The sequence below is a fragment of the Saccostrea cucullata genome, unplaced genomic scaffold, assembly GCF_032062105.1.
Source record: "Saccostrea cucullata isolate Sc308-1 unplaced genomic scaffold, CSIRO_AGI_Scuc_v1 ctg178, whole genome shotgun sequence".
Classification (NCBI taxonomy): domain Eukaryota; kingdom Metazoa; phylum Mollusca; class Bivalvia; order Ostreida; family Ostreidae; genus Saccostrea; species Saccostrea cuccullata.
In genome coordinates, this window is record NW_026930908.1 from 345,329 (window position 1) to 359,386 (window position 14,058).

Sequence of the window (14,058 nt, forward strand, 5' to 3'; positions counted from 1 at the left end):
GAATCAATTTTTACAAAAATGCAAAAGGATTTGCACTGAAAATAATTTTTAAATCAATTATAACAAACATTTTAGAGGTTGTTTATGCCTTTTGACCTAAAGTATAATCCAAATGAATAAAAAATATATTATTTTCTCAACGTTTCTTTTTTTTCTCACCTAAAATTTACACGCCGCGTTTACATTAGGAAATCTCTTTTTCGTGTTGATAAACGGTTAGATAAAATATTGGCAAATTAATTGAAGAAAATAATTGTCATACCGCCTCAGTGCTTGTCAAATCATGGAAGATATTGCATATAAATTTACACGCACGGGTAATTAACTTGTAGTTATATAGTAGACTAGTGTAAACAGGTTTCTTTTAAAAATGACCAGTGCTTACCGACGCCTATTCACTGAGTTAAAAAAAAGACACGAGTCCTCAGAAAAAAAATTCTTCACATGTTGATTTATTTTTAAGAAAAATATTTTTGCGAATGCAATGCACGCGCAAATTTGCTAAAAATTTATCTACAGTAAAAATTTCCAGAATTTCAACAGTGTTTTCTTCAATATGTCTCTTAAAAACTGGACGCAAATGGTACTGATGAGAATTCCAACAGATTGTTGGAAGACCTGGTCTTCAAAAACTACAAAGACACTGTCAATCAAAAACTTAAGCACCTTTCAGAATGATCTTTAACAAAATAACTTTTAATTGACCAATAACAAATAAAAGATTTTCCATATATATCCCTCTACAGAACCTTGATCTCAAAATGCGGTCCTAACCGAAGACCGTGATCTGAACAAACTTGAATATCTGTACTACCTGATAATCCTTGCACATTAATATGACTAAGTTTGGTCTTATTGTTCTGTAGTATTATTTTTTTCTACATATCCCTCTATATAAATTCCTACGTAAATCCCCTCGCAATACTATGGCTCCGTTCTAGAGAAAACTTTTGCATGACCATTCATCAGATTCTGATGGAAAGTGGCTGTTGGTGTTGATTTGGGCGGGTTTGGTGAGGTTGCCATAGAGGGAATAGAATACATGTATAACCCCATAAAATTCGTGCTCTTGCCATTGTGATAGTCCATGTTTAGTACACTAGTTCTGAAGTTGGTGAACCCAGAAACCGTGAGATTCTCGCCAGTATTTACGTATTTGTGTTGTTGTTGTTGTATCATAGGGGTAGCGGGTGCAATTTGAATTTAAAGTTACTTGGATTGGTTTGTTTAAAGCGGATGTGGTAAGGGTTTTCACCAATTTTGTGTAGTAGTCTTCGTGACTCATATATCGCCACTTGAAAGAAGGCAGGTTGAGATATTATAGAGTTTATTATATGAAAATGGAAAGAGAGAATTACAAAATAAACTGGAATAAAAATATAATGATAGTAATTACATGTATTACCACAGAAAAAAAGAGAAGAAAAATGTTAAGACAATAAAATAAAGAAACCTATTGTTATAAAATAAAAAATGGATTGTTATAAAACAAACAAACATACCTTAAAAGAAGATACTAGTGGTTGAATCCTGATAAATTTTGTTAGATGGAAATGGAAAAAGGGCAAATAAAGGCAAGTAGAACCTTTATACACTCGTAATCCATTACATTAAAAACCTGTTTCTTTCTAGGTATATCTTAATCATTAATTGAAATCACAAAAGTTTCCAAAATCAACAGCTTAAAAACTTAAATACGACTTTTCTACTTTATACACAACCATTGCTCACGAAAAATTAAAGCCCAGGCTTTTTGATATACTAGTAATTGACAGCTGCTTTTTCAATATAAAAAATGAAACTCGTAAATTTACTTTCCTTCTCATTGGTCATTTGCTAATCACTTTGTTAAATAGCATTCTGATTGTACACACAAGTACTCCGAAGTTGACATCAAAAAGATGCTCGAGTTTCTGATTGACAATATCTAAGTTATTTTTGGAGACCAGGTCTTCCGACAATCTATTAAAATTCCCATGGGTACCAATTCCTCCGTCATTAGCAGACATATTTTTTGTATTTGTATGAAGCAGAATTCGTCCAAAATATTGTTGAAAAGAAGAAAACACTTGCTATGGCCTTCAACTCGACATCTAGACATATCGACGACGTATTGTTTATAAACAATGGTTATTTCCATTCTTATGTCGATACGAGAGGTTGAGATAAAAATTACTAAAGAGTCTGTTTCATATTTGGATATTTTACTTGAAAAAGACGTTAATGGTAATCTAACAACAAAGCTCTATGATAAACGTGATGACTTTAACTTTTCAATCGTCAACTTTCCTTACTTATGCAGCAATATACATGTACCTTCATCACCTGCACTCGAAGTTTATATCTTTCAGTTGATTCGATACGCAAGAGCATGCTCTACGTATGAACGATTTCTAAAACGAAGTAAATTATTGACAAATAAGTTGATGAAACAAGAATATCAGCAGTCCCGTTTAAAGTCATCATTTCGTAAGTTCTATCTTCGATACAATGACCTAGTCGGCAAATTCAATTTATCATTGTGTCAAATGCTGACTGACGTTTTTCATACTAATTACTAGTCCATTATTTATACACTGAAATGAAGACGGATTTTTCCGTAAGTTTCTGATCAGGACAAAGAGTACACGGCGGGTGTGACTGGTCGACAGCGGATGCTCACTCCTCCATGGCACCTGATCCCACCTCTGATGTTTTAGAGGTCCGTGTTTGCTCTGCTCCTGTTTTGTATAGTTTTATGGACTTTTGATCTTGCATACTGTTCGTTATCTCCATATGTTTCATCTTAATCTTCTTTAATTCTTTAAGCTACTCTGGAGTCATGCTCTCTAGATTAACTATTATGCTCGCTTATATGTTATACTGGATTCAATAATTTACTACAAAATGTACATTAACTTTGTATCATTACTGTCGTGTACCATGTATATTTACAAATTTTAAGTCAAATTTTCTTACATTATAAATCTGCGTGTGTCTTACCCTAATATACCTATCTGTCAAGGGATGTGCACCCAGGGATGATTTTAGTTAAAATAAGCTTATTGGTTGAAAAGAAAATGTGGAAAGTTTACAAAGATAGCGACGATAGACAGCGAACAAATTTTGTTCAGAAAAGATGTCATAAAATGTTTACTTAAAAGTTGATACCAGATCAAAAATTGAAATATTTGGAATCACATCATTTTCTTATTACATAGCAATCCTTTACTGCTAAGATTTATAGAAATTTGAAGAGTGGGTTTTCTTATTCACGATGGGGACAAGTTTTACAAAATATATTTAGACTGCTTAATTAGAGTATACAAATAAAAAAAATCTGAAGTGAAAACCCTGATGTACTTGCTTTCTAAATTTTACCAAAGAGTAAGAGGAGCAACGTTTATCCCTTCCGAATTCAATGTAATCTTTACTCTCTGTATCATGTATATACATACAGCTGCAAGAAATCAAATAGAAGAGAGATAGCTTTCCAAGTAAACGGAACAAGAATATACAATAGTTTGCCTTACCAGAATAAAGGTAGTCCGATCCTCAGGTTATGAAAATCGGACATTGAATAATTTAAAATTTTCATAATTTTTTTTTCTATATTCTCAAAGTAATTTGTATTTACCCAAAGTATTTCCCAAACCCAAATCTTTAACGTTAATTTGTTACGTTAATACATAGGGAAAACAATTAAATATCCAATGATTTTTTTTAGTAAACGCAAATTAAAAACACCTGCTTTGCATTTTCCAGTTGATCAGCAAATGTTTTATGGATGAAATATTATAGATGTACAATGTAGGAAACTAATGAACGGTGATCGATTTCAAAAGTCTGTAAGCAATATAAATCTGTAAGAAGGGCTGAAAACACGGACACTTAGAACTATCAGAGATGGGATCAGGTGCCTAGCAGGAGTAACCACCCTCCCGCTGACAGGTCACATCCACCGTGAGACTCGTGAATTGATCAAGAATACATTGAGTAGTCAAATTTAGTACATTTTTAAAAAATACAAAGTTCTATCATTTAGTATGAAATAAGTCAGCCAAATAAAACCCAAGTTATATTATATATACGTTATATCCTTACAAACAAATATACATAGCGGGTTCCAGCAAATGGTCTACAAAGCCTCTTTCTTTACTCCTCACTAAAATATTTTAACAGTAGTGAAGGAGAAACTTAAGAAGTACCGTGCAATAATACATGTAAATTCGAGAAGTGGTGTAAATCAGATGTGGATACTTAAAAATTCCAAGGAACTTTTTGAAACTTAAGTTACAAAATCAACAGCATGAAAACATGAATTTTCAACCCTATATGCAATCATTTCCCACGATAAATTAAAGTCCATAATTTTTATATAATTGACAGCTGCTTTTTCAATAAAAATGAAACTCGTAAATTTACTTACCTCCTCAATGGTCATGTGCAAAATCATTTGGTTAAAATATTCTGATAGTACACACAAGTATTCTGAAGTTGATATTAAAAAGATTCTACAGTTTCTGATTGACAATGTCTAGTGGATTTTGTAGACTAGTTTTTCCAGCAATCTCTTGGAATCACACGGGTACCAATTACGCCCTATTACATGTAGCACACCTATTTTTGTCTTCATATGAAGCAAAATTTGTCCATTATCTTATACGTGAACATTTATAACATTTAGATATGAAACAGCTAGATGCGACAGGTTCTCTAGTGGTATCTTTTATTTCAGATTCACTAGGATATATGCAGAAAATAAAATTTTGGTTACCACAAGGATACCGGTATTCATAGGATACTATTTTTTTTCAATTATACATTCAAGCTTGTGGGAAAAGAAAGACAACTCAATTTGAATTGTTTTAAGTACCTTTTCATCTTAATGTACTCCTATCCTCAGTCGGGAAGGATAACACTTAAATTTATAATTTAATTCAAAAAGTCTCAAAATGAAGCTTGAAAATGAAATCTTTTCATGCATCAATTTTCATTTTAAACCTCTCAAAGAGCTTCAAGGTTCTTTGAAAGTCTCAGAAAGGTCTTATAAAATGTCGAAAAAAAGAAACGTAACTTGTACCGATATACAAGATACAAGATACAAGATATTTTATTTACCAATCAAGGGCCCCGGGGGGCATTTCAACATACATTAAGGGCCCCGGGGGGCATTTCAACATACATAAATGTACAATTTAAACATTCTCTCTTTTTTTTATAACAATATAATTAATTTTTTTTTAAACAGTTATATAAATGACCAAGTTACATAATAATATTGTTCTCAGTGTCACTGATCATACATAATACAAGTGTCCAGAAGAATGTCATTGATCACAAAACAATACAAAAATGTGATACTATACATGTATAAATTTAAATGGCTTAGCATGCATAAACATGATGACAGAGTCCAGGTATTTATACATTGGTTCTTTTACCATTTTCAGAAATAAATTTTCCAAGTAAGCATAAAATTTCTTTATTTTCATTATTCAATATCCATATAAGTTTTTCATCAGGTGTCAAAGTCAAAGAAGAGAAGTTTGGGTTGATTTTTCATATTAATTCCATTAATTGCAATCTTTCATTGCTGTATTTTGGACAAATGAGCAAAAAATGTTGTTCATCTTCTACTTCCTGTGTATTACATTGAGAACACTTTCTAGATTCAGGGGGAAGTCCTGCATATCTTCCCCTTTCAATATTTAATTGATGTGCAGAAATGCGAAGTTTAGTTATATTTTTCCTCTGATCATAGTTATTGACAATGTGGAGATAGTGTTCTCTTCCAAAATTGGTTTTGAAGATGGAATACGTTCTTGGTTTACCATCATTTTGCTGCCTATTTTCTCTATACCATTGGTTTATAAAATATTGTTTTATAATACATGATGACTTCTTCTTAAATGAACAAACACTATATTTTGATAAGTCAATATTTTTGAAAGCAGTTAAATGACCCAAAATTGTCTCAATGGATGCAAACCATGATGGTTTATTTTGTAAAAAGAGGCTTTTTGAGACGGAGTATGCTTCTTTGAGTAGGACAAAAGATGGATGTAATGTTTCTAGTCAAAACCAGTAACTTAGCATAGCTTTAATAACTGAATGATACAGTGGAAATCTACCTAGCTCAGATAGAACTGCAAAGTTTGTTGATTTTCTATGCACTCCAAGAATAGCCTTGCAATAGTTAATGTGCATTGTTTCACATTTTAATTTGTTGAATATTTTGTCCATTGTAATATCTTTGTTTTGAAATTTAGAAGCAAAGGGGTTGAAAGCCCCCCAAATTTCACAACCATATAGAAGAATAGGAGAGATGGTATGATCAAATAAATGAAGGTTAATATTGACATTATGACAATTGGACATAATTTCTCTCTGTAATTTTGAACATGCTTTCAAGGCCTTCTTATATAATTCATTTTGAGCAAAGGTAAAAGAACCTGAGTTACAAAAGTAAATACCAAGATATTTGTATTGTTGAACACATTCAATCAACTTATTTTGAAAAGAAAACTTTTCTGATATTTTTTTTTCCAGCTCTGTTAAAAATCATAATTTTTGTCTTAGATAAGTTAACATTTAGACACCAATCATTACAATATTTGTCCAATATATCAAGTTTTGATTGCCACTCGAAGTGCTTGATAACAAGATTAAATCATCAGCATACATTAAACAGTGTATTATGTGATCATTAAGAGTAACAGAATCTAATATAAAGAGTTATCCATGTATTTCGGTAAATCATTTATAAATATTTTAAACAGATTTGGGCTCAAGTTGTCCCCTTGCTTAACACCTTGTTGAATTGGAAAAAAATCAGTAATTCGATTATGGATTTTTATACATGAATTCTTCTTTGATACATTTCTTTGACAATATTGTAAAACTTCTGTCCAACTTCTATCTGAAGAAGTTTAATTTTTATCCCAGTATGTATAACAGTATCAAAAGCCTTATGAAAATCTACAAAACATGCATAAAGTTTCCCATTCTTTTCATTGCAATATTTATCAAAAATACATTTTAGAATAAACATATGATCACATGTTCTGGCTTTCTTGGTAAATCCTATCTGACAATCATCAATGACTCTGTTTTCCACAAGAAATTTGTCCAGTCTGTTATTCAAAATACTATTAAAAATTTTTCCTATTGCACCTGTTACAGTGATCCCTCTATAATTATCTGGATCATTCTTATCACCACCTTTATGAATTGTAGAAATATATCCACATGACCAAGCCTTGGGATATCTCCCACTGGACAACACCATATTGAATAATTTAACAAGACAGGATAGTAAAACATGCTGCCCACATTTTAACATACTATTTGAAATATTATCTAAACCAGGAGACTTGTTATGTTTAAGTTTAGCAATTGCTTGAGATATTTCAGATTGTTTTATAGGAAAATCTAATGTATTAAATATCTTTGTGGATTCTAGCTGTTCAAGACTTTTCTGGAGAATATTTAATCTTTCGGAATAAATTTCCTTGGTTTTACTTAAACTTTGAAAATGATTTAGCCAAGTATCTGAATCAATGGAATTTTATAAAAATTGTTCAATTTCTCCAAAAGCCTGGATACCTATGGTTTTCATTTCTAAAATATGTTTGTTGATCAAATTTGAATTGAAAAATGCATAGCAGGTGTTTTTCAGTCGCATATTTCCCGAAAAATTGTTTGAGATTTGTTAATGTTACCTATTATAATATGATTAACTTTAAAGATAAAGTTTGAAGAATTGTAGTGGGTAAAAACACATTTCTTTGAGAATTCAGAGACATTTTTGTGAGCATTTTCAATTAATTAGTCAATGCCTGATTTTTAGAACCTGGGGATCGGAGTACCTAAATCTTTCAGAGGCCTATAAATGTCCCATGTTTTACATTGCTTTTTATGTTCCAAATCACAATCTTTTGACGAACACTTAATTCAGCTGAAGCAGACTTTTATCCGAATTGAAGAATGGAGACAATTTCCTGTACTAAGGTTAATTGTTTCTGTTTACAATCGTTGTCTTATTTTGCTTCGGAATTTTCTTGTATTCTTCCAGCAAGAATCCATCCTATCTTTGGTTAAAGTAAATATAATATATAGTCACTTCATTTTTTTCTGATAATATTAAAACTGGGTAATAGTCATGTAGGATGTCTACAGATGATAGAGTATCAACAATTAAAATTGTAAATGTTTACATTGGTGCTGTACCCTTTCAGGCATGTTAGGTGGACGGTTTTCTTTGTTTTCATCCATGCAGTTATTTGAGCTAGGCACAATATGTGCGTCAATTTTCAGCCAGTATCCATCATTAGTTTCATTATTAAAGACACAATTAGGTGGTTTTTACTGTTTTGGGTTTCTTTTTTTGCTACAAATCTATTTTATGAGACTACATTTCTTTGTGTGTCAACAAAAAAATGGGTAAGGAATAAGGTTGGAGGGGGAGGGGTCCTGTCCCCACGGAAGCACCCGTGGTTTTCCGCACATTTCCAACAACAAAAAATATAGTGGCTACTGTCTTTCCACAAATTTTATTTAAAAATAAACTTTGTTGTTATGACTACAATAATTTACCTAATACGTGGCAAAGAGCAATATCTTTTGGGATCTTTGATTAATTGTTATTTTAAAACAAGTTCTTTTGACTTTTTATTCAGTGTAAAGATTTAGTAATTATTGAGTCAAATGCTGACTGACGTTTTTCATACTTATTGTTGTCCATTATTTATACACCACACTCCGTTATTTCCCGATCATGACAAGGAGCATACGGCGGGTGTGACCGGTCGGCAGGTGATGCTCACTCCTCTATGGCATCTGATTCCACCTCTGATTTTTTGGAGGTCCGTGTTCGCTCTGCTCCTATTTTGTATTGTTTTATGGATTTTCGATCTTGAATACTGTTCGTTATCTTCATATGTTTCATTGTATATGTTTGTTTTTTTTATTAAGAATATATTATGGGTCTTTTTCTGATTGTCTCAACGTGACCAAATCAGAGCAATTTTTAAGCCAGCGTCATGTTTGTGGGAATTTATCAAGAAACTAATGTTATGCATTTCTTTTACTTTTTCACTCAATCAAATAGTACTTTTTAATTCTTGATTATATATTGTATGGGTATGGTTGATAATTATGCTATTTTGAGTTCCATTTGGGTCCGTTTGGGTAAATCGACGGTCCTTCGTTTACATTGTCTTCGTCTTGAAAACGCTTTAAATCGTCGATTTTTACGACATTCGGAAATGAAGAAAACACAACTGAGGATGTTAATCTGAGATAAATTATTGGGGAATAGGGCCTATAGCATTTACAGATGTCATCCTATAGAAAGGTAAAAATTATATGAAACTTTTTTTTTTAAAAAATTGCTAATTAATTGTAAGCTTAGCCGTTGTCTCAACAGTTAAATTCCGGTAATCGCCTCATTTTTAATATATTCGATCAGTGCATACTATTAGTGCAAGATATATTACTGTATTCAGCGGCGGCTCGCACAAATTGGTCCGACCAAAATAGTTCCATCATGATAAGTAGATACAACATTATTGTTAATGATAAGAGTAAAGTTGTGTATGTCATACGTTAAAGAAATCAAAAACAACGTCAAAATACTATTAGAAAATCACTTTCCCCCCGAAATGCAAATAAAAAATATCAATATTCCTACGCTCGCTCCCTCCTCAGCCTTTTTTTTTTTTTTTACATGTTTGATAACAGAGAATATTTAGGTCATTCTTCGATTCAGATCTTTTCACCGATAAATTGATAATACTATATCAACAATTGTATTAAGTACATGTTTATAGTCCGTTAATTATCATACAATTTCTTCTTAAAGAAAAAATTAATCATTCTGTGTGTGTGTTTTATTAAATGATGGAATTTTCAATCCCTGGCCGGATTCTGCTCGTGTGTACACTTGGTAAACTGTAGGGTATAACATGTGTAGCGAAACGAGAACTGGGTTGGAGATTCGGGTTCGTGTTGAAGTTCAGCATACCATTTTATATAGAACTTGAATTATGTAAGTAATTTCTGCGACGATTACATTAGTATATTTCAGTAATTTTCAAAACAAAAAAGGTTTTCAGTTTAGAATTTTCCGACCCGGTCCTGATTTTCCTAACCCGGCCATTTTAAACACAAGTTGTTGCAGATGCAAATAATAGAACAAACTATAGTTCAACAGGGATTGTATAATTTTTATTAATCAGAATACGTATTCATATGATCTAATTAAGAAAAGAAAAGTTTTGTCTGCCATCGTAACTTCTCGGCAAAACAAAATGTGTTTCTCCGAGCTCGCTGGATGCGTTTGACAGCTCCATCACACGTGTGTAGACCAAGGTTAATGTTGGTCTTGCGGACACAGGTATGTGAACTGTTTGTTAGGAGACTGGGTGACCGTAATGCTACGAACTCACGAAATTTACACCAATTCCATAATTAGACAGTGAAGTTGTTTTTTTAATTAAAGTCATATTAACAGATAAACACCGTTAAACATATTAAATCTAAAAGTCGAATATCTTTGGATATGGGGTAACCCATATCTTTTCTTGTAAGTCAATATTATCATGATTGTCGTAGTTTGTCCCTTGTAACGTGTTTGAAGATATTGGGTTTTACTTTAATTATTAAATATGACAGAGGATTTTGGAGAGGGAGACAAAGGAAGAATCTTCAGATGAAGATGACGACTACGTTCCTTATGTTCCTCTAAAACAAAGGAAGAAAGAAAAGGTACTTTATTAGCTTAGAACATTTCATAATTCTGTAAGTGTAATTAATTTTGTGTATGGATTTTAGGGGTTATTTTGTATTCCATGTTTTTCCATCCACAACATGCCTCTGATTCATTATTTGATTGTGCAGTTACAGTGATTCGGAAGGGCTTGCGCCATGCGACATAGTCGCATTGAAGTGAAAAATGGCGCATTAAATCAATCAATCATGGCGCCAAGGTGCACATTCAATTTTTTGCGATGTTATTTGGAAATATTTTGCATACAACTTTCTTTCTTGTTTTACTTTCGTTTGAAATGCAGTCAATCTCATTCAATAATGGTTGAAACCTGTCAAAAAGTACTTCCAGTTGAACAAAGAGATGCTTCATTCATTTGTATGGTAGGGCTGTTCCCTTTTCAAAACTATCGTAATTTTAAAACAAAATACGGGTCAGTTATATTCTATTGTAAGCAAGTTCCTTTAAATTTGCTGCGTTTCATGCATTAAAAATCGGATTCGGTTAATAAAAATCATGTTTTCTCTCGTATTTCATATTTGTTTGTCACTTTCTTATTTCTTGAAATGGCCCTTCAGATTATATTGATGGCCCATTCATTTTCGAAATGGCCCATCGAAAATGTTGACAGTTGCGCCATAGTCCCATTGACCATTTTGGTCTTCCCAATCACTGCAGTTATGTTACAACTATTATAATGTGTTTTACGGTGTGACCGTGGGGGCAAGTGCAGTTATTTACTCTCAAAAACCTATACACGGATTTTACTTGCGCTTCCTATCCTCAGTTTATTAAAAAAAGAGATAAAGATAAAAAGAAATAAATTCCCAGGCATCGGGATCGAGATTACGATCTTCTCGGAAGTTTCCAACAAAATTGGAAATACCCGAGCCGTTTAAGTGACAGAAGTATGACGTCAAATAAAAAGTCTTGATGCCTTAGGACACAAACGATAGTTGTGTGGAATGGAGATTGCATTAATTCGTTGTTTGTAATTTTTTCAAGTAAGTTGTTGCTAAGTTAAAGCCACCATATTGCTATGCACTGCAAAGGATTATTGCAAGTTTGGAATCTAATTCACGTGGTACGATAAAAATTTCTCGTAACAATATGTGCAGATTTCAACCCGAATTTCCTCCATTCATACACATTAGTCTATTGAGCCTATTGAGCCTCCCTGCACTCGCTATTACATGATTTCTAGGCTGGGTAAATTTCTTTTACTACCTGCAGTTGAATGAAATCAAATTGAGCCGCCCGCATAGCATAGTGGTAGAGCGTCTGCTCTAGAGTCGCAGAGTAAGGATTTGATCCTTACGTATATGTTCAAATCCCACTGAGGGATGTTGACCTTCAGATGAGTCCCTGTACCATGTCTCCTTAAAGAATAAAAAGTAAAACTGTGCACATTTGTACTAATAATCAACTGTATAAACTTAGGTCCCATGTCCCAAGAGATGCTGGCACAAAAAAGATCCCTCACTGCTCAGTGGCCCTGAATGCTGAATATAGGTCCAAAATAAGTAACTCTCCAGCAGCAAATAGTGCCATATATGTGTGAAAAATTCTCAAGAGGGACGTTAAACAACAGAACAAACAAAAGAACATAACTAAATCAAATTGAACTTTTATGACGAGTCTGTAATGCAAATTCTCTCAGTAAAGCTCCACATAAAACATGCACCATTAAAGGTTGCTTACACAAAAGGATATTTGCAATGTCAGATAACTGATGCAGAAAAAAGGTTGGGTCGTGTCAAAACACTGAAAGAAGAGAGCCAGAAGGACAGCACTAACGAAGAGTCTGAGGGTCAACTGGAAGAGGAAGGAGAAAGGAATGATGGGGAACAAGATCCAGGGATCCTCTCAAAAGTCAGCTTACTGGATCAGCATAGCGAACTCAAGAAAAAGGCAGAGGGTATTTAAATCATATTACTTTGATCTTAGCAAAAGTCTAAATGAAAATTGTGAGATACATATGACATGAAAATTCATGAAAAGAAGGTTGATTTTTGTGTTTTTGTTGTTTTTGAACATGTTGAATGGCATAAATACCGGTATTCTCCTTGTGTTAAAGAATAAGCAAGGATAAATTGTAATCAATTTTCCTTGAATCAAGAGACAGAAAAACAAAGGTTTTTTTTTAAATAAAAAACAAAGGAAGATTTTTTTAATTTTGATTTTTATCATCTTTGATTTGCAGCAAAGAAAGAAACAGCCAAAGAAAAAATGTTAAAAGAAGAGGAAAGGATTTTAGAGAGTGTGGCAGAAAAGAAAGGTACAGCATACTGTCACAGTATATAACCAATGCTGACTAATACCTTTGTCTGTAAATGACAATGCTGTTCAAAAGTAAAAGTCAACTTTTTTAAGATGATATGATCAATTTTAGGCCACCCTTAAAAAAATGTTTGTTTGGAATTGCCGCCTGGGGGTTTTCAGACCCAGGAGGGAGGGAGGGATTTTATTTTTTTTTTTAACAAATTAAAGCTAAATGATACAAATATAAATCTCAATGAACAGTGGTAATATCCATTTATTATGTTTATTTTTAAAAATCTTTATTAAACAATACTTTTATCAGTCTATTTCGTAGTATTTCTCTTTGAAATTTACCCCTTTGTTAAGACAACGCTTGCAAACAGTTTGAATCATACAAAATTTCGTAGGAATAGCCGAGATGTTTTGTGGGAATCCTGGAGGGGGTGCTTTGTAAGTTCTCGAGTTTTCACCAAGCATCAGTTTTAACATTACGTTTCAAAGACTTGTCATACTGACAGACAACATTTTTCCTTTAGTATTTGGGATAAAACGTTTCTGCTCAATGTAATTTTTAAGTGGGAACTGAACAATCATTTTTTTTTCAACATGACGGATTTAACTTATCAAGTTCAATGTGCAATCTATTACATTAGCTCTTTCCAGGTATCAATGTATCATTCCATTTAATTTTTTATTCACCTTTTATTTTCATAGTGATGCATAAATGTTCTGCTCTTCAACACAACGCTTGAATGTTTCCAACATGGTCTGACATTTTGGCAGCTTTCAGTTTTGTCAAATCGCCACCTATAATCGCTATATCATAAATACTATGAAGAAAGCGTTTGATTGACCCGAGTTGTTAAATTAATGTGATATCAAACCCGACTTTGAAAAGCTATTTCGACGAACAAACTAACTTGTACTAAACAATGTAACATGATAAAACGATAAAAAAAATATTGTCAATATTTTGACAATAAAATTTTTTGTGCGGGGGGTATTTTAATGAGGCGGGCGGCAATTCCAAACAAACTATAATTTTA

General features: G+C 32.7%; 1 pseudogene; it reads left to right on the forward strand.

The window, feature by feature from the left end:
* Window positions 1-9,251: 9,251 nt before the first annotated feature.
* The window catches only part of LOC134230549 (probable ATP-dependent RNA helicase DDX41), a 35,445-nt pseudogene continuing 30,638 nt past the window's right edge, over window positions 9,252-14,058 (forward strand).